The sequence below is a fragment of the Athene noctua genome, chromosome Z, assembly GCF_965140245.1.
Source record: "Athene noctua chromosome Z, bAthNoc1.hap1.1, whole genome shotgun sequence".
In the NCBI taxonomy this organism is placed as follows: domain Eukaryota; kingdom Metazoa; phylum Chordata; class Aves; order Strigiformes; family Strigidae; genus Athene; species Athene noctua.
In genome coordinates, this window is record NC_134077.1 from 17,573,631 (window position 1) to 17,598,359 (window position 24,729).

A 24,729-nucleotide genomic window follows, 5' to 3' on the forward strand; every position below is an offset into this window, starting at 1 on the left:
ATAATCCCACTTCCAAAAAGGAAATAGAGCCCTGGGGAACTACAGACCAGTCAGTCTCACCTCTGTGCCTGGCAAGATCATGGAGCCTATCCTTCTGGAAAGTATGCTAGGGCAATAAGGTGATGATTGGTAACAGCCAACATTCACTAAAGGCAAATCATGCCTGACAAATTTGGTGACCTTCTATGATGGGGTTACAGTGGTGGTGGATAAAGGAAAAGCAACTGACATCTACCTGGATGAGTAGATGAAGAGACATGGATTTGACAGATGGACCATGCAGTGGATAAGGAATTGGCTGGATGATCACACTCAAAGAATTGCAGTCAACAGCTTGATTTTTGAGTGGAAAGCCTTGATGAATAGTGATCCTCAGGGGCTGTTATTGGGACTGGTGTAGTTTAACATCTTTGTTGGTTTGCTGATGACACCAAGCTGTGTGGTGTGGTCAACACTCTGGAGGGAAGGGATGTCATCCAGAGGGACCAGGACAGGCTTGAGAGATGGGCACATGTGATCATCATGAAATTCAGCAAGGCCAAGTGCAAGGTCCTGCACATGGGTCATTGCAATGCCAAGCACAAATACAGGCTGGGCAAAGAGTGGATTGAGAGCAGGCCTGAGGAGGAGGACTTGGGGTATTGGTGGATGGAAAACCATGAGCCAGCAACGTGTGCTCACAGCCCAGGAAGCCAACCGTATTCTGGGCTGCACCAAGAGAAGTGTGTCCAGCAGGTCAAGAGAGGTGATTATCCTCCTCTACTCCGCTCTCTTGAGACCCCATCTGGAGTACTGCATCCAGCTCTGGAGACCCCAACACAAGCAGCACATGGACCTGTTCAAGAAGGTTCAGAGGAAGCCACAAAGGTAATCAGGGGGCTGGAGCACCTCTCCTGTGAGTTCAGGCTGAGAGAGTTGGGGTTGTTCAGCCTGGAGAAGAGAAGGCTCCAGGGAGACCAGGGAGTCTTCCAGTACTTAAAGGTCTACAGGAAAGGTGGGGAGGGACTCTTTATCAGGGGGTGTAGGGATAGGATGAGGGGTAACAGTTTTAAACTAAAAGAGGGTAGATTTAGATTGCATACCAGGAAGAAATTATTTACTAAGAGAGTGGTGAAGTACTGGAACAGATTGCCAAGAGAAGTTGTGGATGGGACATCCCTGGAAGTATTCAGCACCAGGCTGGACAGGATTTTGAGCAACCTGGTCTAGTGGAAGATGTCCCTGCACATGGCAGTGGGGTTGGAAGTAGATGACCTTTAAGGTCCCCTCCAACCCAAACCATTCTATGATTCTATGATGTGATTCTATTTCTCCCCTGAGTATTAAGAAATGACAAATACAAGATAAAGTGTTACAGGAGATCTAACATGGAAACAATTTTTCTGAAGTCAGACAGTGAGTGGGTCAAAAACCATTGCAACTTGCTGACTCCTGACAGCCAACTCCCTGGGTGAAGCTCACTTTATTTCTAACAACTGTATGCTTGTGAAGCACTGTTCAGCGGCTCTGCCTACCATATGGATACTCATCTTGCCTATGGAGATGTCTTTAGTGGAGCTAATAATCCTAAACTCTCATTAAAGTTATTAGGGAGAAGTAAGTACATTCAGGACACAGTTAATCTCATCCTAAAGCAGATGTCTAAATTAGCTAAATCATACCCTAAAATTTATTGTGAATGCGTTGACTACAAAGGGAACCCTGGGTTAGGAGTTCAGCTGTGGATGTTGAACTAGTAGATGTTTGAAGTTGTGAGAAGCAAAAATGGATCAATTTCATTTAGAAAAAATCAGAATGATGTGTTTGAGTTTTCGATAAATTTTTAATTTTACATTTAGAAAAGGAGCCAACTTTTTCCTCTATTTTTTTTTTTTTTTCCCATTTCCTAATATATGGAGTAATATTAAAGAGGCTGGAATAAAAACATAAAGTTTTGATTTTAGTGAAGGAATAGTTTTTCTCAAACTTTGTGGGATAACTTTTATTCCAGACAGGTTTAGATGAAAATAGACTCAGAAATGTGTTATTTTCTCTGAAATAGGAATTTTGAGGTTTGAACAGCTCTACTCAATTCTCTGAGTAAGAAATTGGTCCTTAAGTAGAGTAATCATACATGTAGGCTTGCTAGGAAGAGTCCTCTTTTAGACATTTAATGTAGGCATTATTTATTATTTATCTGATATCTTTGATTGTAAATTCTGGACTAATGACAGCTTGACATGGTCAGATGAACTGTACTACACATGTAGTGAAGCTAATTTATCCAGCTTGCATGCATCTTCAACAGAAATATGGTGACCCTCCTCTGTTCATTCAGTGAAAACCAAAGTGAAAAAGAGGCAGTGTGTATCCAGATAAGGAAGTGAATGGAAAAGGGGGCAATAGGCAAGGCTGGTGGAAAGCAGAATATTTTCATACCTGAAGGTGCTGATTTCATCATTCAGGTAAGTTTTGAGTTAGAGGTTTTATATATAAGCTAAATTGGTTTGTTCTGGAGGAGCTCTTTAAACCAGGTACAATTTATGCCTATGTTCACATTGTATGCCACCACTGTGGTAGTCTGTGGGGTTAAAACCCTAACCTATCCTGACACTTGGGCACAGACCCTGCTGCTCCCCAGCAGCGGTCCTCTGCCACTCTGGCAGCACAGCCTTGTCCATTGCTATGTGTACAGGAGCCTTGAGGCTCCTCTTCATTATGTGTTTTGCTTTGCTTCACTTACTTTCTTTTTGCTATCATTGTGTATTCCTCCTCCTTCTCTCTCCACATTCATGTAAAATTTAGTTCTCATTGCTAGTAACTATTTATTTGTTTTGCACACTGCAAGTTTTCAATGCTTAAGTAAAAATAAGCAAATAATATCCAGACAGAATTTTTAACTGGGTGTGAACAGTTCCTTAAAAATTAATGGTAAGGTGACTGTCCATACATATTCAGGGAATGATGAGAATTAGCTCTTTCTTTAGGGGCATCTCCCTTTCCTTCTCTCCCCACATCCCCTCTGTGGCTGAATACTGTTTGCTGAGGTCTCTTGGCCATCTATGCTTTTGTTATGCAGTTGAGGAGCAGTGGCTATTGCTCACCTTTTGTAACTGTACTGCCATTTCACAACACATCTCTGGCTACAGTGACGAAGCTGGCTTTGAGGATGCTTTTATATTTGCCCATGTCCTTTTCTCTTTTCCAACCCAACTCCTTTTTCCCCTGTTTGCTTTTTCCTTATTTGTGTTGTTGTAGTTGTGGGGCTACACAGCATATGTTAGTGAAATTAAGCGGTTAAAAAAAAAAAAAAATCCTCATCTGTATCAGCAAAATGTGGGGAGGACAACAAAGAATGGTGCAGGGAAAAAGCAGGGGACATGAAGCTAAAACTGGCCTGACCATCAAAGTAGCGTTGTCTCATAAGCACATTCTATATTACCTAAACTGTTTCTGTGTGCTTGGACCTGGATCACAGATTCACTGTAAATACTACCCTCTGCAATGGAGTTGTATGTGGACACGATTCCCAGCTCAGCTTTGCCAGTAATCAGCTTGCCTTCTTCCGAGGGTGAGTGGAGACTCCTCGTGAAAATGTGTGGTCCTGATGGAGGTGGGTGGGGGAAGGTTAAGCCTGTGCTTCCCTCCTATGCACCAGCTGCTCCTGGAGATGGAGCACTTGTTTATACTTTAGCTATTCACAAACCTTTTCTGAGCTTCTCCTCAGATAAAGCCTGTTCACTGTCCTTGAGAAAAGATGTCAGTTTAGTCAGGCTGTGGTTTTCAACGAAATCTAAGTGATTTGGACACCCAGTTTATTTGGAATTAAAAGTACATGTCCAAATTTAGATGGCTTTGAAAAGTCCCAGCTGGTCTTCTTAGTGGTGGAAAAGGAACAGACTGATAGAACAGCCTTGGCCACAACACTGAAAAATGACTCAATGCTATAATTCAGTTTACAGCCTCCATTACATTTAACAGTATTTATTCATTACTTGTCTTTAAATCTTTTTTTTCCTTCTTTCCACTTGCTTATCAGGGACAGATTTGTTTCAGATCTAGTGGAGTGGAGAGAATATTCTTTCAAGGACATTCCGGAGGAGTTGTTTGTACAAGGCTGATAGAAAATTGCAAAACTGAATAAAAAAAGGACAAAATTATGTACCAAAATATGGAAAATAATAATGGCAAATTTTCTCAATAACAAGGCAAACAGCAAATAAGATATGCAATCGTTTACTCAAAGAATAATTTCTTTAATGCACAGGGTGCTTTTAAACACTGGGTACTAATTTATTCTGGCCCACAATAATTGAGAAGCAGAAGTATTTGCTATAAGTGAAAAAGGTGATATTATACATGTTTTAGGTAGCTAATTCATATGACTATCTGGTATGTCCCCAGTGTACAATGGCTGTGAGGTATGGTGACATCTAGCTAGTCCAAGTTGAACTAGTCATGATATCAGAAGTGAGGTAGTTGGAGATCCATGCAGGTGCATTTGTTATAGTTTTCACTTTCCATCACCTGCAATGCAGACATGCTTTATGAATCATGGAACAAAATGTTGTACGTCCTTGCTTCCATCTTATGTTACTGGAGAAAATCTCTACAAATTTTCCGTGAACTGTGCCCATGACATTTGTTAATAAATTTCTGGTGCTTTACTCCAGTGAAAAACTTTCTATTGCAAAACCAAACCTTAGAAGATTATTTTTTCAGAAATAAAGCAATGCCAAACTGTATGTTAGATAAATATTGCATTATACTCTGAATGGTAATGAAAGCCATTGAGTATGCAAATATACAAATATAATCTAGGTGTTCTCATCCTCTAGTCCAATTTTTGGGTTTTGTTTAAGACTATCTTACAATTTAAAAGCATCTGAGTAACTACTTCACAAAAACTTTAACAGCATATCATTCTTCAATTTAAAATTTCTTTGTAGGCTGTACATTTTTGTTAGACTCAATTGTGTAGGAGGCTGTAAATTTCATATGAGTGCATTTGATTTAATTAGTTGTCTTGATGTATGCACTTGTGTCTGCTCTGAATGTCAGGCCAGAGTGTCAGCTGGTCTAAAACAGTAGTCTTCTGTTACATCCAAAGGAAGTGCTTGAATTTCCATCCTCTGAGGAAAAGGAGCTCTGTCTGCATTCATGTATCTCTATATAGTATCTATATAGAAATCCAGAACCCAAAATCAAATGGTTGATGAAAAATCAAGTATGAAAAGAAAACATGGTTTATACTCTAGTCTGAGTGTCTTCACTTGATCATTTGGTGGTGACTTCATTCTTCATGTCATCTACCTCAGGTTAAGAAAGCAAGCCATTTTATGGCTGCATAAATCCAGCTGTCAGCCTTTTAAGATCTGTTGGTTTTGTTGTTTTGTTTTGTTTGTTTGTTTGTTTTTTTTCACTTTTTTATGATTTCCTGAGGCCTCCTGAAAACTTTTTTTGCTGTACTCGCAATCTTGTGCATTTTCTGTGCTCATAGAAATGGGCTGAATGATTCATATACAAATTTAAAGTACAGAGTAAGACTTTTTAAAAGTAATTGTATCCTCCCTTGTTATTACTAGAAAAAAATGACGAGACTTTCCTAGGTACCTAGGATATCATATTATCTTAAAATTTGTCTCTCTTTGAAGCTACCTTATGATAGGTGTTTGTGTGCTTTGCCACAGTATCCACCAGAACTTCACTTGCAGGTTAACTGTGATATGGAAGTACTGAACACAGCATCAAACTTACTGTGTATTGGACCATTGAAAATGCAGACTGACTTTACATAAAATGAATCACACAGGTAAAGGATATGCTGGATTTACTCCACCCGCTCTGCACAGCAAATTGAAAACCATTGTCTGTTGCACAGACTCAGGCTGGCACACGAACAAGCTGCACCCACCCTGCTCTGCCTGGGCTGCAGCTTTGGGTTCTGGTTTTGTAATGAAGAGATCATGTCATGAGCTGCGTTGAGCTTAATTCCAACATCCATCATCTAAAGATTAAAGAAAAGACATTTCTCAGTTCTTAAATTTCCCCTTTGCTGCAAAAGTAGCCTGGTTTGTTCTGCTCACTGTTCATGAGAACCTTGGCTGAGGCTGTCTCTGATTGGGGCAGGGCCAGTAAATTTTAGTGCTATTATATGGGTGAATTTTTATGAAGTTACTCTATTAAACATACATCCTTTGATAGGACCATTTAGACAATATGATGTGATACACTTATGCATCTACATTACTTTTCTTCATTAGCCAAACTATTAACACTTCTCTCTCTTAATAAAAGAAAAAAAATGTAGTCTAGAAATGGTATGAATCAAACTCGTATGGACCTTCAAAAATGATCTCTGCAATAAATGAATGCCCTTTCACTGGCTTTGCAGTTATTCAAGTCCCAGTTAGAAAGTTAATACTCTTAAGTGTTACTTATGCCTTAGGACTTTTCATCAGGGGATTTCTTTTGACTTCGCACCATCTCATCTGGAACTAACACTACTGACGCTTTGCTGTTGGTGTCAGTATATTAGCAACTAGCAGCAGCTTCTGATAAGGCATCTCTTGATGATTATCTACAAAAATTACAATTGTGCATTACCACCATTCAAACATCTGCATTATTACAGATCAGCAAGCTCAAAAATGTTGAAACGATGTTCCACAAGGCTGCAGAGCTGAGGGTGATTTACAAGCCTAATAACAATATTAAGCAAGATTGATATTTTCCTGTAGTCAGTAGGCAAATCAGCCTTCTTTTCATGTCTGCTGCATTTGATGTTTAGAATATTTACATTTCCAGTATTTACATTAATATTTAGTATATGCTTCTGATTCACATGAAGATGTCAGTTTTATGCAGTTACACGTTGCTAATGCATTTTGGTTATGGCAAGCTCTTGTTTTTCTTAGGTGCAAATGAGGCTGAGTTTGTAGGGTCTGCAGCCAGCAGTGGTAGCAGTCATTGATTTTCAACACACACATGTGCAGTAAGGAATTTTCTTACTCCTCTTTGTATATATGAATTTACACATTATAAGACATGAGAGTACCTATTTTTTCCTTGATTGATTAGATTGTCCTAATAATTTAGACCTGAAGATTATTTTTACTCACTTAAGGTGTCCTGGAAGCAGCACAACGACTTTCTCACTTGAACTAAGTAGTATTATTTTCTGTATAAGACCTCTCTGCATTTCTACACATACTGTCACAGATAGTGTTTTTTCCAATATGTTTCCCAGAAGATGGGTCACCGAAATTATTCAGCAATGTCAGCCTGGTTGTCACTGCAGAATGACACATGGTATTCTCCAGGGTCTGCTCTGGGTACCACTGGGTGTGAAGCTTCAGTTGGCATGGCAGAGGCTTCCCTAATTGCTTACAGGTGCCGTGTGGTGTCATCCTCGCTGAGGCCTGTCAAAATTGAGCTTTTCACAGCTGACATTCTTCCTGGGCCTGTGGCTGAATTTTTCTGGTTTTTTGGTTTTTTTATTTGTGCTTTTATCTCACTCATAGACCATCTGTATGCATTTTTTTTCTAGATAAAACCTCAAAGAAAGAAAAAGAGATCTACTTTGAGATGGGATGGAGCCTGATCTGTTTATGAATGCTATTTCTATCACATGCAAGAATAGGAAGCATAGCAATTCTTCTCTAAGTGTATACTCTTCTGATTACCAGTATAGCATATTTGTCTGTTTATCTGGATGACAAATTACATTTCATACAAATGTTGAAATGTTCCCAGGGGTTGCAGATTATTACACCACTTGCTCTTAAGAACCTTTAAACTTCTGTTTCACTATGTGACTAAACAATATTTTAGTGGAACAGTCTTTCTTGTTTATTTCTCTTACAGTCAATAACTAAGTTCTCATTTTAGAATGTCTGAATGATAAAGTGGCAGTTGAAATGCTGTGTAGATAAATGTGAAGTAATGCATTTAAGGAAAACATCTTAATTTTACATTAAAAATAACAGGAACTGAGTGAATATTAATATTAAGAAATAATATTTTAGCATTACAGGAGTTCTGTAGGAATATGAACTCATTACCCAATAAGACTCACTTGAACTCCCAAAATATGTTGTAAATGAGAAGAAAAAACAAAAAATAAACCAGAAAATATCATTTTATTAGTATATAAATCCATAGTATGTCTGAATCTTGAACACACTGAGAAATTTTGGTCTTGCCACCTTAGAAATATGTCATAGAATAAGAAAATATTTAGACACGAGCAATAAGAATGAGCAAGCTATGGAGTGATGTGCGTATGCAGACAAGGACAATTTTGGAGTGCTGAAAAATAGAGGTCTATATACTCATAAGTGACCAGGTGAAGGTGGTTAAGGAATAACTAGAAATTGGTTACTGGTCTAAGGATACTTATGGTTTGAATGAGTACAACTATTCTTCTGCAATAACAGAAGACATCAGTAACGATACCTAAAGGACATGAAGTTTGCTTAGAATTTTCTGTTTAAATATATGAACTTGTACTATGTTCAGACTGACACAGTTTGGAAATGTGAGCAAAATTTAATTTTAATAAAAGCTCTTCAAACTGATGCAAAATTCTTCACAGACAGCAATTCTTTTTTAGACCATCAAGAAAAAGAATTATAGTTTCTTTACCTTCTTTGTGGCTAACATATGTCTCAATAAAATTGTCATACACTTTGATAGTGCCTGGTTTCCTCCCTTGACTCCTTTCAGACTGATATGAGAGGCTTCAGCTATGAAGCTGTCATTGAACATTGAACTATTAGATGTTGAACACTCCTTTTCCCACATTGTTCTGGGTCATAATTAATCAGCATGATTTAATGTCTCCAGTTCTGTCTCTAATATGCTAAGTACTAAGGAGAAGGGGAAAAGTTATGGACTAGAAACTCTTCATTTACCTGCTGTAATGAATAAAAGTAGGTGAATGCTGTCTAATCCAAAACATTAGCACTCAAAGGATAATCTGGCCATCTAAGGACAGAAGGATAGGAGTTTTTAAAATTCCAGCTAAAGCTTTCAATCACATTTACCCAGGCAGGTCTCAAAGACAGAAATATCTTTAAAAGATCACTGCTGTGTAAACATGCAAGAGTAATAGCTTGCGAGAGAAGATGCCAGTTATGAGGTGCGTTCTATTTGAAAACCATACTTCAAAGGACATTTTGAATTATAAAAGGATTTCAGAGAAATAATCAAATTCCTATGTTTTCACCAGTAATGAGCTTGCTTTTATTTATTTATTTTTTTTAAATTGCAAATAAAATAGAGCTACTGACTTTACTGCCTATGGCTAAATCAGCCTCGAAGGACAGGAGTGAATGATCAGGATTCACCACTGTACTTATCCTAGTACTTCACTGGTTGCAATTGATTGCAGAGTAGAACATCACAAGCTCAAACATGTTTTAATAGTGAATAAACAAAATCTATTTTTTGTGAGACCCCAGCTCACCACCTGGGCCACCTTATGTATCAACATATTTTCTCACCCATCTTGTCTGTGGCATCTTACCCATTGGGCTGTAGAGTTCTCTTCTTTTCTGCTCTTTTCTGGTTGTTTGATCAGCCATATTTCCTAAATCCATTCCTCATGCCACAAATATGCAGTTTTTCAGGGCTAAATTAGACACAGCATGAAGACTCCTGTCCAGAGCAGAAATAATAAAATAAAAACGAGTTAATTAAAGTTTAGGTGGATGTAATAGAGTTGAGAGAACTTGCAGATTTTTTTTCATGTTGTTTACTATTTGCACAAAACATTTTCATTTAATTTCACATTAATTTATTATTTTCTGCCCCATAAAAAGAGGACAATGAAAAAGAATTAAGGATAGTTTCCACATTTTTATTCAGTTTTTAAAACAGTATTATTTTTTTCTGTGTATATCACTGAATTAATTCCATGGAACACACAAAAAAAAGTAGTATTAAGTCAGCATAAGGAACAATCTCTTTACAAACCAATTGCATTCAACTAATTTACATAAAGATAAAAGAGCGCTATTTCTGAATTTAGAAGAGGGAAATAATCTTCCCTTTGAGAATAATTAAATCGTAAGATACCTCAATTTTCATCTGCATTACTTGATATTTGATAGAAATATCAAATATTTCTAAAAAGTAATAAAGCTCCCCAAAACTGTCTTAGTTCTAGAATCACAGAATGACAGAATCATTCAGGTTGGAAAAGACCCTTGGGATCATTGAGTCCAACACTCAGCCCTACTCTACAAAATTCTCCCCTACACCATATCCCCCAACACCTCATCTAAACAACCCTTAAACACATCCAGGGATGGTGACTCCATCACCTCCCTGGGCAGCCTATTCCACTGTCTGACCACTCTTTCTGTGAAAATTTTTTCCTAATGTTCAGTCTGAACCTCCCCTGTTGCAGTTTAAAGCTGTTCCCTCTTGTTCTGTCTCTAATTACCTGTGAGAAGAGACCAGCACCAGTCTCTCTACAATGTCCTTTCAGGTAGAGAGTGATGAGATCTCCCCTCAGCCTTCTCTTCCTCAAGATGAAGAGTCCCAGCTCCTTCAATCTCTCCTCATAGGATTTATTCTCCAGGCCCTTCACCAGCTTCCTCTGAACTCGCTCCAGTACCTCGAGATCTCTCTCACATTGAGGTGCCAAAAACTGGACACAACACTCCAGGTGTGGCCTCACCAGTTGTTTTGCCAATTATCAGGCCTAGCATAAAGGACACAGCCAGCATAAAGATGAACTAATAATCAAATTGTGTTTGATACAAAAGGGTGAGTACATGGGTGAGCACTGGGGGTACAAACAAGTCAGATTATACATAATTGACATCAATCCCACTGACCCCAACAACGACACCGCACGACCAACAATGGGTGGAATAAATGGTGAAATGCAGTCTCCCATAGAAGGGACAGGAGACAACCAAGTCAACAAACCAAATATGTAAGACCAAGGAAGCCACATACCGAATCTCTACACAGCCCACATCTACAAAAGCCAGACCTGACTGGAGCCCAGTCCCAGGGAAGCAGGAGGCCCTTCCCCAACAAAAAAACTCCACACAACACATCCACCTCACAGACAGACACTGCCCTTCCTGCAAGTGGTCCCAGCTTTTATCCCTCAGTGGCACACCTGACCTTGGGTTGCTCAATGCAGACACCTGGGGCTCATTTACCCAGTGGCTCTCCCTGCAAGGCCGCCGCACCCTGGAGGGAAGCCTAAAGGCAAACTCACCTCCTCTTTGTGAAGGGCTGTGGGAATCACCCGTATGTCGACCTTAATTTGGGGCTTGGGGTTGAAACCCCAGCATTTCACCAGTGCAGAGCACAGGGGGACTGTCACCTCCCTACTTCTGCTGGTCACACTATTTCCAATACAAGCCAGGATGCCGTTGGCTTTCTTGGCCTCCCGGGCACACTGCCGGCTCATGTCCAGCTGCTTGTCAATTAGAACCCCCAGATCCTTCTCTCCCACACAGCTCTCCAGCCACACCTCCCCAAGCCTGTAGCCATGCAGGGGGTTGTTGTGGCCCAAGTACAGGACCTGGCACTTGGCCTTGTGGAAGCTCATCCTGTTGACATTGGCCACCGATCCAATCTATCCAAGCCTCTCTGTAGAGCCTCCCTGTCCTCCTGCAGATTGACACTCCCACTTAACTTGGTGTCATCTGCAAACTCACTGATGATACACTCTATGTCTTTATCAAGATCATCAATAAAGATGTTAAACAGAAATGGTCCCAACACCGAGCCCTGAGGAACACCACTTGTGACCGGACACCAGCTGGATTTAACACCACTGACCACCACTCTGGGAACGTCCAGCCAGCCAGTGCTTGACCCTGCAGACCGTTTGCTCTTCCAGGCCATGGGCAGCCAGTTTTTCTGTGAGAATTCTGTGGGGAACTGTGTCAAATGCTTTTCAAAAATCCAGGTCGACAATATCCACAGCTTTTCCCTCATGCAATAGTCGGGTCATCTTGTCATAGAAGATCAGGTTTATCAGGCAGGACCTGCCTTTCATAACCCCATGCTGACTGGGCCTGATCCCCTGGCTGTCCATTATGTGACTTGTAACGGCACTCAAGATGACCTGCTCCATGACCTTCCCTGGCACCAAGGTCAGACTGACAGGTCTGTAGTTTCCCGAGTGTGACAATCCTCTCTGTATATATTTTGATACAAATACAGAGGAGAAAGATACAACAATGAAGAAGCACCAATATTAAAGCACTGCCACTCCTTGGAGTAATAACACGTGTGAGCAAAGGGAGAAGCTTCTGCACAGACACTTCTGTCTTTGGGCGTAGTGAAGGCCAGATAACCTCTGAGTACCGTTGCAGACTTGATTTTTCTGGTTCTATGAGCACAGGTGCCAGCCTGGCAGGGTGATAATGCGGCCGTTGCATTCCACACTTCTGCAGCCATAGTGTGCAGCCTTTCTTTTGGTCGATTCTGGATATTTTTCAGTGGAAACATAGCCCACATTTGGGTGGGTTTGAGTACTTTCCTGATAGGCTTGTGTTTTATCCTTCCTTTATGTAGTTCTGCCTCAATGTATTCAGCAAGACAGACTATGTGGTACAGTGCCAGGTTCTGGCTATGTATGGCTAAACTCCTATACTCAGGAGTATTCCTATACTCCTTCTATACCTTTGTGTAATTCTGTGCTAGCCACTTGCCAGAACCCAGTGTGCTGTAAAGATGGAGATAACCCCTAAAAATGCTGGCTAGCAACTGATTCAAATTCTTCATGGCCCCAGAATTTCTTGGTTTGGATACTGGCAGCAATGAAAAGCTGATCTCTAGGAAGTAGGTTTTTTTCTGTATACAGCAGAACTAAAAATAAAAACCCTTTCTTTATGTAGACTTCATATGAAGCAGGAATATTATTTATTTTTTGAGCTTTTGATTAGAAAGCTGCTATATTAAGTGAAAGGTTTGAATTAAGACATCAACAGTAAACATTTTTGCTCAAATACACATTGTCATATAAAACTCATGGAAATTTACCCCTATTTATTATAAGAAAAAGGATAAAGTTCCAGAATGAAGCTGCAAAGATTATTTTATTCCATTTTGGTGGAAAGTATTGACTATTTTTTGCTTAATACTTCCTCATTCTAAGGTTGACTGTTACAGATATGTGGACAAGTAAAGAAACAGTTCTCTGAAATATGTGTTAGAAGTGACTGCCATTTCAAAGACATTCTCTCTCTCTATTGCTAGCCATGAATTCTAAAAATAAGCTTTAATCTCTACCTCTGATTTTCCTATAGACTGCTAAGCAGCCAACATGTTGTCAAAGCTTCAAAACATGCAGATAGTCTTATGGTTCTCTGTCATGCCAGTAAAGAAGAAAGTAAATCTCTGAATACTGAAGTGACACTTTCATCAAATACTTGTTTATGGTAATGTTCGGATAAACAATCTCTTCTAATAAAACATCAACTTTCATCTTCAGACTACTATGGAGCTCATTATATGCAAATTCTATTGAACTTCATTGCTGAGAACTAAATTCTAGTGCATTTTTTTAATGTGAACTCCTCGTTACCTTGCTGCTAGTGCCATCAGCCAGTCTAGTACTGAAAAAAAAGAAGTCCATCTATCAGATTGGGTGATATTCTCCTTTGTAACAAAACTGAAGTTGCTGTTGTTTTACAAATGATGCAGAGTGTCAGGAGTTTTATGGGTCTTTTAATTTGGAGAAAGGAATAGTGGTCATTTTGGGAACTTCAGTTGGTTGTTTTTGCAATCACTTTTCAGTAAGCTGTTGCTTGCAGCTTCACTCTGATTCGTACAGTTACAGATAATAAAGCAGAAGAAAGACCATGGAAAATAATGGAAAACTTGATTTAACAAGCTTTGGCATACACATGGTATTTGTGAGATCTAGATGTGAAAAATGCGTTAAATTTTTCTAGCCAATGTTTATGTCTCTTGTTAGATTTCTAATGACCTGAAAAAGACTTAAGGAATAACAGAAGAAAATTTTTAAAAATCTGTTTTCTTCTCTCATGTCTGACTTTATTTTTTCTCCATTTCTGTTATCAGTGTATTTTGATTAGTTTTAATGGCATGTAGTTCGTGGACACACTTGAAATAGGTTATACAGTTATTTCATGAAAATTACCTAGAGTTAATGAAATTGCATATGAAATACCCAGTTTGTCAGTGAATATTCATCTCAGTCTCAGCTGCAGCATTTATTGGTCAGCCTCTCATTCTTCAATTTGAACTGTGACACACAGGCTTTTTCTAAATATATATAAGTTTCTGAGTGCCCAGGAGTATTGACAAAGCCATTTGGATGGCAGGAAACCCATTAAAGCATGACAAACAGAAATGCCTGGATGCCAAAAAATGAATGAGGAACATATAGAATGAGAAAAACCTCAGTCTTTCTAATATTTCCTATTTTTTGTTAGTAATATTTCCCTTTTTTTCCTATTTTATGCTAGTAATATTGAGACACAAAATGACAGCAGGACTGGAGCTTATTTGGTGCAGACAAATGCAACAATGCTGTGTGGGCCATCTGCTAAATTTTGTTGGTTTTGAACTACAATAAAAAAATCTAATCTTTTCAATGTGCAGATTTTGATTCATTGATTCTGCCTTCTAAATTTACGTGCATTTTAGAGATGGAAGAAATGCTTAGGTATGCTTACAGACCTCTGGAGCTGAGCCTTGAAGGCACTTTATCCCCTGTACTGAAAATACACAGATGTAGTGAAACACCTGATAAGAAGATGTGAGTGTGCCTGTCCTCTTATAAACTCGTTCAGGTCATCAGCCAATTAATGCTGTCCAAGTCTGAGACTCCTCTATTAAAACTACTAGATTTCTAATTCCAGATACAACCTTTGGTTTTCTGGTCTTTCAACTCACTGTAAGCTGATTGTATTTATGATTAGTTGTTGGATAAGGTCCTGAATGAAACACGCCTCTCATATCAGCTGCCGGGTTGGCCCACAACCACCAAATAATGAACACATGCTTAGAACCAGAAGTTTATCATTGAGATAGAAAAATCAGATTCCCAGAAGTAAAGAAATGCCAGATTTACTATCATCCATCCAAACCTACATCCCTTTACTGGCCATCTGTTTCAACCATTGTGCAAAAGCAAGCGGTGTCCAACTTGTACAGTGAAGCAAAAGAGCTTCAGTTACCACGATTTTAACATAATTTGCACAGATTTGTGTGCCTTTCCAAATGGAGAAAAGATAATCACACATTTTAATGTTAAGCACTATTAAGAATAACTGCCTTGTAGATCTAGGGCTTGCTGTGACTCCTGAAATCTTACTAAGTACCCACTTAGCACTTGAACTATGGAATGTACCCCATAGCCATGTAGACTTATTCTTGTCACCCTACTCCCAAGCAGGTTCTGCATCTATTTTGATTGGCTGTTTCAAATGACCTGGTCTTGGCAAAATCTTTCAAGAAGAAGAAGCAACAGAAGGAAAACACCATTTCCCCCTCCCCTCAAATAATTCTGCAAAAATTGAGTAAAATTAAATAGAATAAATTTAAAAAACAAGTTGCCACCTGAAAATTCCTACCTACTGATTTTAAAGGATGGCAAAAGCATTTGGCTTTAGTACAGTTTTCAAAGTAAAGTTTCTTGCACGATCGTCTGCAGTGGAAAGTATCAGGTTATCAAAACATGCTACCAAGTCTACCTTTAAAAAAAAAAAAAAATTATTACCATTTATGATTGAAGTAAGAAAATGGTATCCAAATTTAGTAGATTCAACTGAAATTCTGTAAACTGAGGTCTGTCAGTTTTGACCTTTGAAACCTGAATATTTTTAAGTTCTCTGAAGTTTAAAAATAGTTCTTTGTATGTTTGTGGTCTTATTCCTAGCATTGCATTGTAATGGTGGTACAGAGGATTAAATGGCAGACTTGAACCAGAGTCCTTGCTTTTGATCCACCTTTCAGCCTCTACATACACCCGTGTAAAATCTAGGAAATGTCACTGTCCTTTGTTTGATAGCATGTGTGGACCTTGTTATAGACCAGAACTCTATTGTTCTAAATGGTATACAGACACACAACACCAAAAGGTGGCTGCACTGTAAAGACTTTCTGCTTTTACTGTATGTTGTGTTTGTCTCTACAATAACTGAGTGCCTTCTAGTAGTGCACTGAGCAATGAGACGACCATCTGTCATGTGTTTGTTCACTCCCTCTCTCCCTGGGGGGGAGAAGTGTGTGCAGTGGAGTGTTATGTTTCTGAATTTTTATACACAGATACTGACACGTGCAGTTATATGTGCATATGCTAGAAACGACAAGGTCAAAAAATACGCTTTGCACTTGGAATGAAAAATGGTGGTTTAGGATGTTCCTTAGTTAATTCTGCATGTGCAGGGTCTTGAGAAAGATCTCCCTGTTGCATAAGAAGACACTGCATTTTGAATTTAATGTAACATTTTCCCATATTGCATAGCCTCTAGTCACCCTCTGTCTTTAGTAAAGAGTTGCCAGGGGCTTTCATCCCTTTCTCCAGATGGTGTTGGGAGCTGAAGGCAAGAAAAGGGAAAAAGAAAAGTTAAATTTAAAAGTGTTCATGCTCACAGAAATAAAATCTGTTCTTCCTCAGACTAGGAAAAGTCATGACACAACAGATTCTCCACTCATTCACATCCTGTGCAATCCCTTCTAAGACAAGATGCTTTTCCATGTGTAAATACACACAGCATTCTGTCATTGCAAATACATTCGTGCTTCCAAAACTTGGAATCAAATATAAAATTAAATCTTTAGTATTTGCTGAAACAAAACAAAAAAATTGTTCCACAAATGGGCCCAGAAAGAAGATAATAATTATTGAAAAAATAGTTGTTCAAAATATTATTATTTTTTAAATGTCCCAGAGTTTTACATATAAAGACAGTCTGTTACACTATTTCATTAGCCTAGCTGAAATGACAGGAAAGAGTATTTCTGACAAGATAGGCATCAATGTTTCTCAAGTTACTTCATAACCCAGACAGGTGTCATGTGGAATATGTGTACTTATGCTTGAAAAAGGAAAGACATCTACTGCTTAAAGATTTTTTTCCAAAGAGATTTTCCAGAAGGCTTCTGGAGAAGTTCATAAGTTCATTTGTTTAGGAGCCTCTGGATGCGTTGTAATCAAGTGATCTCTTCCTCATGTGTACTCTAAGTTGATGGGATCTCTATCAGTTCCCGAACTCTTTTGTGTTGTAGTTTTTTTCTTCATTGCTTCACAGCCTTTCTGTGGAGTGATATATTTAGCCACGTTCTTTCAAAAGTCTCCTATTGCAACATTTTTTTTTTTTTCCCTGTAGATTGATTGTTATGAATTTAACAGCAGTAACTGGTGATTAACCTATTATTAACAACTTGGGAGTGGAGTGATTCTGATAAAAAAAGTATGATACAAGGGGCAGAGCAGGTCATGAGAGACAGGACTTTGAAATTCCATCCTGAATTCTGACAGTAATTTCCTATGTGGTTTTAAACATTTTATTCAGCTTCTCTGTAGCTAAATTTACTTATCTGCTCATAAAGTACATAACCATATCTAACAGAAATGCTACAGCATTTAATTTTTGAATTAAATACTTGCACATTTTGGTTTCTGTAAATGAAGGTTTCTTCTTAAATCTTTACTAGGCTTTTAGAGTGCAGGTAAATTTGGAATAATTTTTATGATGCTTTTGTTGCTTATAAGATAGTAGCTCCCCCTTTCAAAGGTTACAAAAACACCTTCAGTTTACTGTCAATTTAAACTTGCTGTTTTCGAAATCTTACCTAAAAGCATTTCTTTTTCAAGAGTGATTCTGCAGATTTTCACCTGCTCTTGTAGTTAGTGGTAAGATAAACCACAAAGAACATTAAGAACTTACCCTAGGTCACAGAATATGCAGTTTCCTGTAAACTTCAAAATAAATTACACAAAATGATATTTAATCTCAAATTAATTCCATAAAATTAGCTTTATTTTTTTTTATTAAACATGGAAGCAGTTTTTTAAGTGGATGGTTTCTTAATTCTGCTCTGAAAATTAAGTTATTTTTAATTATGCATGGAAGCCTATATTTCATAACACTGTTTATAAGTATTATTATCTTCTCTGTGTCCTATAACTTAGGTGGTTATGCCAGAGCAGCTGAGAATCCTTCCAATTATTTTTTTAGTTCTAATCTATTTGCCTGCTATGGATATTGTGCAAATATAGTTTTGTCATGTGTATTTTGCTTCATGCTCTTTTCATGATATTTGCCAAAGTACTGATGGATTCTGCTCCTTACCCTCTGATTTACCTGGAGGCTTTAGGAAATTACAATCTAGGGCTTAACAAGATTTATACCTCTTTCACATGGTAAACCACAAAAAGATGCCTTTATGCATACTGGTAGAATAATCATTTTGCTTATAACTTCTGTTTCAGTGTTTGAAGCTGTTTGTTCCTTTTCTGTGTGCAGCACAGTTTTGCAATAAGAAGCTACATACTTCTGACACCACCTTTCAAATCTGTAAACCCCACATACAAGCCTGTATACCAATTGTGAAAATCTGTGAAGTCTGCACTTAGGCCCCATCATCTGTTCTTTCTTTCTGGATCCAGATCCATCATCTCCTGTGTAAGTGCATTGCACAGATCTTGGAGGCTTTGATTTCCTCAACTGATGATGGTTACCAGCCATACTTTTAATGGCAAATGACCGTATTAGGGACATAAATTATTTGTTTCTTGTGTATACAAAGATCCAGCAGAAGAGGGTCTTTACTTATTTAGCACGTGCTATAGCCTCATGGGTGCTACTTTAAGATGTGAGACTTGAAATCTTAAATAAGACTGATCTAGAAACAAGACTTTTTACTTTCTGGGCAAGCACTCTCTTTATTACATGTACTGAAGGAGAAATAAACACTATTTTTAAGTCCGGCTATGTTGTAACACAAGTGCATATCGATATATGTATACATATCACTCATTGAGCACACCTAGAAAGACAGACCTTCAGTAGGATGAAGACATGAGGAAAGTTAGGGTGAATGTTATTTCATTTGGAAGTAAACATCTGAAGTAGCCTGGGGAGTCATGGCTTAGAATTGCACATTTCTCTTCAGTGGGTCTGAAGAGAGCCAAGTGAAACAGTTCAGAGGGGAACCTTATCTTCTGGTTTTGGCTTTGGAAAAGCCATAGGTGTGACAGATACTCATGCACCAGTTTTGTCGACTTAGGTCAGGAAGGTTTCATAGTTGTGGCACTTCTGTGTTAGGAAAGTATGGCAGATGCTTTGGTACCCAAGTAATTAGATAGGTGGAGAGAATTACTTTCTACTCCTGAAATCTGTAGATCCTTCAAAAGATGTACTTAAACTCTGTTACAAAGAAAGCTGGGTAATGCAGTGACATTCACTGTATGTCTGGTCTTAAACTGGTGTGCAGTAGAACTAGTGTCAAGGAGGATGGTGGCTTAAAGACACACATTTCAACCAGAGGAAAAAGTGAAGATTATTTCATCCTAAATGGGGTACTCTGCACTTTATGCAAAGTGTCAGTGGAGAGATCTGACAAAATGCTAAACTGCTTACCCTGGTTCAGTGTTTCATGATCTGCATCAGCGATGCTGAGACTCCTACTTCCCAGCACACTCCAGGAAGAATGTTCCTCAACCATTGCTCTTAATTTTGAAAACACATCTGTGCATTGCTAATTCACAACAGAGATGGGAGATCTTTATTCAAATGAAAATGTTATCAAAATCATGGAATGATGCTACCAGATATGCCAACATGGTTTTCTTTTGAAATGAATGAAAATGTTCCCTAATATGATTACAGATTCTGTCAGATAGAACACAAGCCAGTTAGGGATTTCTTTATGATGATCCATTACAGTTCATTCTAAATCAGCTATAGATATTACCAAATAGATCCATTTAAACTGTTATCTTTTACTGTCAGTCTAAGTCTTTCACAGATTATTTTTTTTCAGAATAGAGGGATGACAGCACCTTTTTAAACTGAACTACAGAAGTCAGGGTTATAGTCCATAATTTCCAATGTCCTCCCATAGCCTTAATATCTGCTGGATGAAAAATGTTGCTTAATTCATTTGGCACTTTTATCCATTTTTGTCCTTGAAAGTCATAAATGGGGCTTGAGTTCTTTTAAGTCAGACAAGATAAAATTAAATATCTAGCCTAGGAAAGCTTGACAGAAGTGTATGTGAGCTTTATTTAGAAAAAAAAAAAATACCCGATTTGTTAAAAATACTTGAGAGTCTTATATGGGAAAGAAGTCTGTGACTAGGGAAGTAACTGAGGTAAGAACTCTTTTGTGTTCAACACTTACAGTAATGGCTAGATAAACTACCATTCTCCACTTTTTGAGGAATGTCTGCTGACTCAGGATGGAAATGGTCAGCCACTGATGGCCTTTAAAGGAACTCCAAAGTGTGGTTAAGCCTTATATGCTCTACAGAATGCAATCTTTCCTAATAGTGACTGTCCTCAGCTTTTACATCTGAATTGAGTATGTTAACTATCTTTTTTTTTTTCTTTTCTATCTTTCTGCTGAACTCCACTGAAGACCAGCATGCTGTAAGGTAGATGTGTTTGTGTTCCCCTAAGAGACCTAATGCTGTGAATATTAATAGGGGAAGACTACTAAATATGGGTAGATTTGGGACTGTCACTAATTTCAGCTGTGGTCTTTTTCTCTTGGGGAAGGTATGTTATGCAGTCTGCTTATTACAGAACTCCCCTATGCAACTGCTTTAGCAGAAACTGGTGAGCCTCTTCCATTTTTTCATAGATACATCTTCTTTGTGCAGAAGTATTCCTTTTGTCCACCATGCTGTCAGCTTTTCTGATTGGAAACCATTCTGAATGAAATGAAAGAGTGCTGACAACAAACATATGGACTAGAGTCAAGTGTTAAGGTGAGAGAGACAACAGAATTGCAGAATCATCTAGGTTAGAAAAGACCTCGAAGATCATCCAGTCCAATCCTTAACATAATATTGACGGTTCCCAACTACATCATAGCCCTAAGCACTATGCCAGCCTGACTCTTAAACACCTCCAGGGATGGGGACTCCACCACTGCCCTGGGCAGCCCATTCCAACGCCTAACAACCCCTTCTGTAAAGAAATGCTTCCTAATATCCAGTCTAAACCTTCCCTGGTGCAACTTGAAGCCATTCCCTCTTGGCCTATTGCTTGTTACTTGGTTAAAGAGACTCATCCCCAGCTCTCTGCACCCTCCTTTCAGGGAGCTGTAGAGGGCGATGAGGTCTCCCCTCAGCCTCCTCTTCTCCAGACTAAACACCTCCAGTTCCCTCAGACGCTCCTCATACGACCTGTGCTCCAGACCCTGCACCAGCTCCGTTGCCCTTCTCTGGACACGCTCGAGTCATTCAATGTCCTTTTTGTAGTGAGGGGCCCAAAACTGAACACAGGAATCGAGGGGCGGCCTCCCCAGTGCCCAGTACAGGGGCAAGATCCCTTCCCTGTCCCTGCTGGACGCGCTATTGCTGACACAAGCCAGGATGCCATTGGCCTTCTTGGCCACCTGGGCACACTGCTGGCTCCTGTTCAGCTGGCTGTCAATCAACACCCCCAGGTCCCTCTCTGACTGGCAGCTCTCCAGCCACTCCTCCCCAAGCCTGTAGCGCTGCTGGGGGTTGTTGTGGCCCAAGGGCAGCCCCCGGCATTTGGCCTCACTGAAACTCCTCCAGTTGGCCTCAGCCCATGGCTCCAGCCTGTCCAGGTCTCTCTGCATAGCCTCCCTGCCCTCGAGCAGATCAACACTCCCACCCAACTGGGTGTCATCTGCAAACTGACTGAGGGTGCACTCGATCCCCTCATCTAGATCATCAATAAAGATGTTAAACAGGAGTGGCCCTAAAACCAAGCCCTGGAGGACACCACTCGTGATCTGCCGCCAACTGGATTTAACTCCGTTCACCACAACTCTTTGGGCCCGGACATCCAGACAGCTTTTTGCCCAGCAAAGCCTGTGCCCATCCAAGCCACGAGCAGCCAGTTTTGCCAGAAGAATGCTGTGGGAAACGGTGTCAAAGGCCTCACTAAAGTCAGGGTAGGTGACATCCACAGGCTTTCCCTCATCCAATAAGCAAGTTGCCCTGTTGTAGAAGAAGATCAGGTTTGTCAAGCAGGACCTGCCTTTCATAAACCCATGCTGACTGGGCCTGAGCATCTGGTTGTCCCGCATGTTTTGTGTGATGCTGCTCAGGATGAGCTGCTCCATCAGCTTCCCAGGCATCAAAGTCAAGCTGACAGCCCTGTAATTTCCCGAATCATCCTTCTGACCCTTGTTATATATGGGTATCACACTGGCCAATTTCTAATCTGTCGGGACCTCCCCAGTCAGCCAGGACTGCTGGTAAAGGACGGAAAGCGGCTTGGCGATCACCCCAGCCAGCTCCTTCAGCACCCTCGAGTGTATTCCCATAGACTTGTGTGTGTCTGTGTGATGCAGTAGGTCACTGATTATTGGGTCCTGGATTGTGGGGGGGTCATTCTCCCACTCTCTATCTTCTGGCTGAGGAGTCTGGATTCCCTCAGTACAACTGGTCTTGTTATTAAAGACTGAGCAAAAGAAGGCATTAAGCACCTCAACCTTTTCCTCGTCACTTGTTAACATGTTTCCTCCCACGTCTAGTAGGGGTGGAGGCTCTCCCTGGTCTTTCTTTTGCTGCTGACATACTTATAGAAACATTTCTTGTTATCCTTTATTACTGAAGCCAGGTTCATTTCTAGCTGGGCTTTAGACCTCCTGATTTCCACCCGGCACATTCTCACAGCATCTTTGTAATTACTGTGAGTGACTAGTCCCTTCTTCCAAAAGCCATAAAATCCTTTTCTCCCCAAGTTGCAGCCAAAGCTCCCTGTTCAGCCAGGGTGGTCTGCCCTAGTGCCAGCTTCTCTTACAGCACCTGGGGACAGCCTGCTCCTGAGCCATTAAGACTTTCTTCTTAAAGAGCGCCCAGCCTTCCTGGACCGCTATACCTTTCAGGACCATCTCCCAAGGGATCCTGTCAAGTAGGTACCTAAACAAGACAGTCAGGCCTTTGGAAGCCCAGGATGGCAGTTCTGCTGCCCCCTCTCCTGGCCTCTTTATGAATAGAAAACTCTATTTTTTCATGATCACTGTGCCCTAGTTAGCCTCCAACTGCCACATCATCCACCAGTCTTTCTCTGTTCACAAAGAGGAGATCCAGCAGGGCACCTTCTCTGGTCGGTTCACTCATCATCTGTGTCAGGAAGTTTTCCCCCACATATTCCAGGGATCTCCAGGACTGGTCCCACTCTGCTGTGTTGTATTTCCAGCACATGTCTGGGAAGTTAAAGTCTCACAAGAACAAGGGAAGTGATCCTGAGATTTCTCCCAAGTACCTATAGAATATTTCATCCATCGCTCTGTCCTGGTTGGGTGGCCTATAGTAGAGTCCTACTACAACATCTGCCCTGTCATCCTTTCCCCTGATTCTAACGCAAAGACACTCCGCCCTGTCTTTACTACACTTGTACTCAAAGCAATCATAACAGTCCCTAACATACAGCACCACCCCACCACCTCTCCTTCCTTGTCTATCCCTTCTATAGACCTTGTGGCCATCAATTGGAGCACTCCAGCCATGGGAGACATCCCACCATGTTTCCGTTATAGCCACTACATCATAATTTTCCTGTTTCATCATGTCTTCAAGCTGCTCCTATTTGTTACTCATGCTGTGTGCATTGGTATACATGCACTTCAGATGGGCTGATGTTTTGCCCCCTTCCCCCTTGAAGTCTAGTTTAAAGCTCTCTCAATGAGCCCAGCTAACTCCTGCCCCAAGATTCTTTTCCCCCTCTGGGACAGGTGCATCCCATATGATGCCAAAAGGTCTGGTGTCCTGTATACTAACCCATGACTGAAAAATCAGAAGCCCTGATGGTAACACCAGTCTTGGAGCCACAAGTTCATCTGTTGAGTTCTCCTGTATTCTTTTTCATCCATCCCGACAACAGAAGGGATGGAGAAGAACACAGTTTGTGCCTCTGAGCCCTTAACCAGTTTCCCCAAGGCCCTGAAATCTCTCTTTACTGATTTAGGACTTCTCTTGGTAATACCATCTCTACCTACCTGAAAAACCAAGAGAGGATAGTAGTCCTTGGGTCTCACTAGAATGGGGAGTTTTGCCATGAGATCCTTCATCCAGGCCCCAGGGAGGCAGCAGACTTCCCTATGGAGTGGGTCTGGTCTGCATATTGGGCCTTTGACACCCCTCAGAATGGAGTCACCCACTACAATGACTCTTCTGGGGTTCTTTTTAGAACTGGTTTTAATACCTGGTCTAGAGCAACCCAGCCTTGATGGACCTTGGTCTTCCTCCTTGTTTGACTCATTTTCTTCATCCTTCTCTACTTCATTCAAAAGTTCCAGGGCTCTGTATCTATTCTGAAGAGACACCACAGAAGGTGAAGGAGGCCAAGAGAGGATTTTCCTGCCTCCCTGAGCAGGGACCTGTTTCCAGCCTCCCCCATCTCTTAGGCCCCCTCCTTCTGCTTGGTAGCAAGAGGATGAGGGATCGCCTGCTGCTTTTGCAGCCTCCATTTCTCCTTTTTCTTCAGAGGTGCTAAAGTGCTATTCCACCAATCAATTTCCCTTTCTCACTCCCTAATACTTCTTAATCTTTCAACCTTTTCTTTGAGTTCCACCAGCAGGCTGAGCAGGT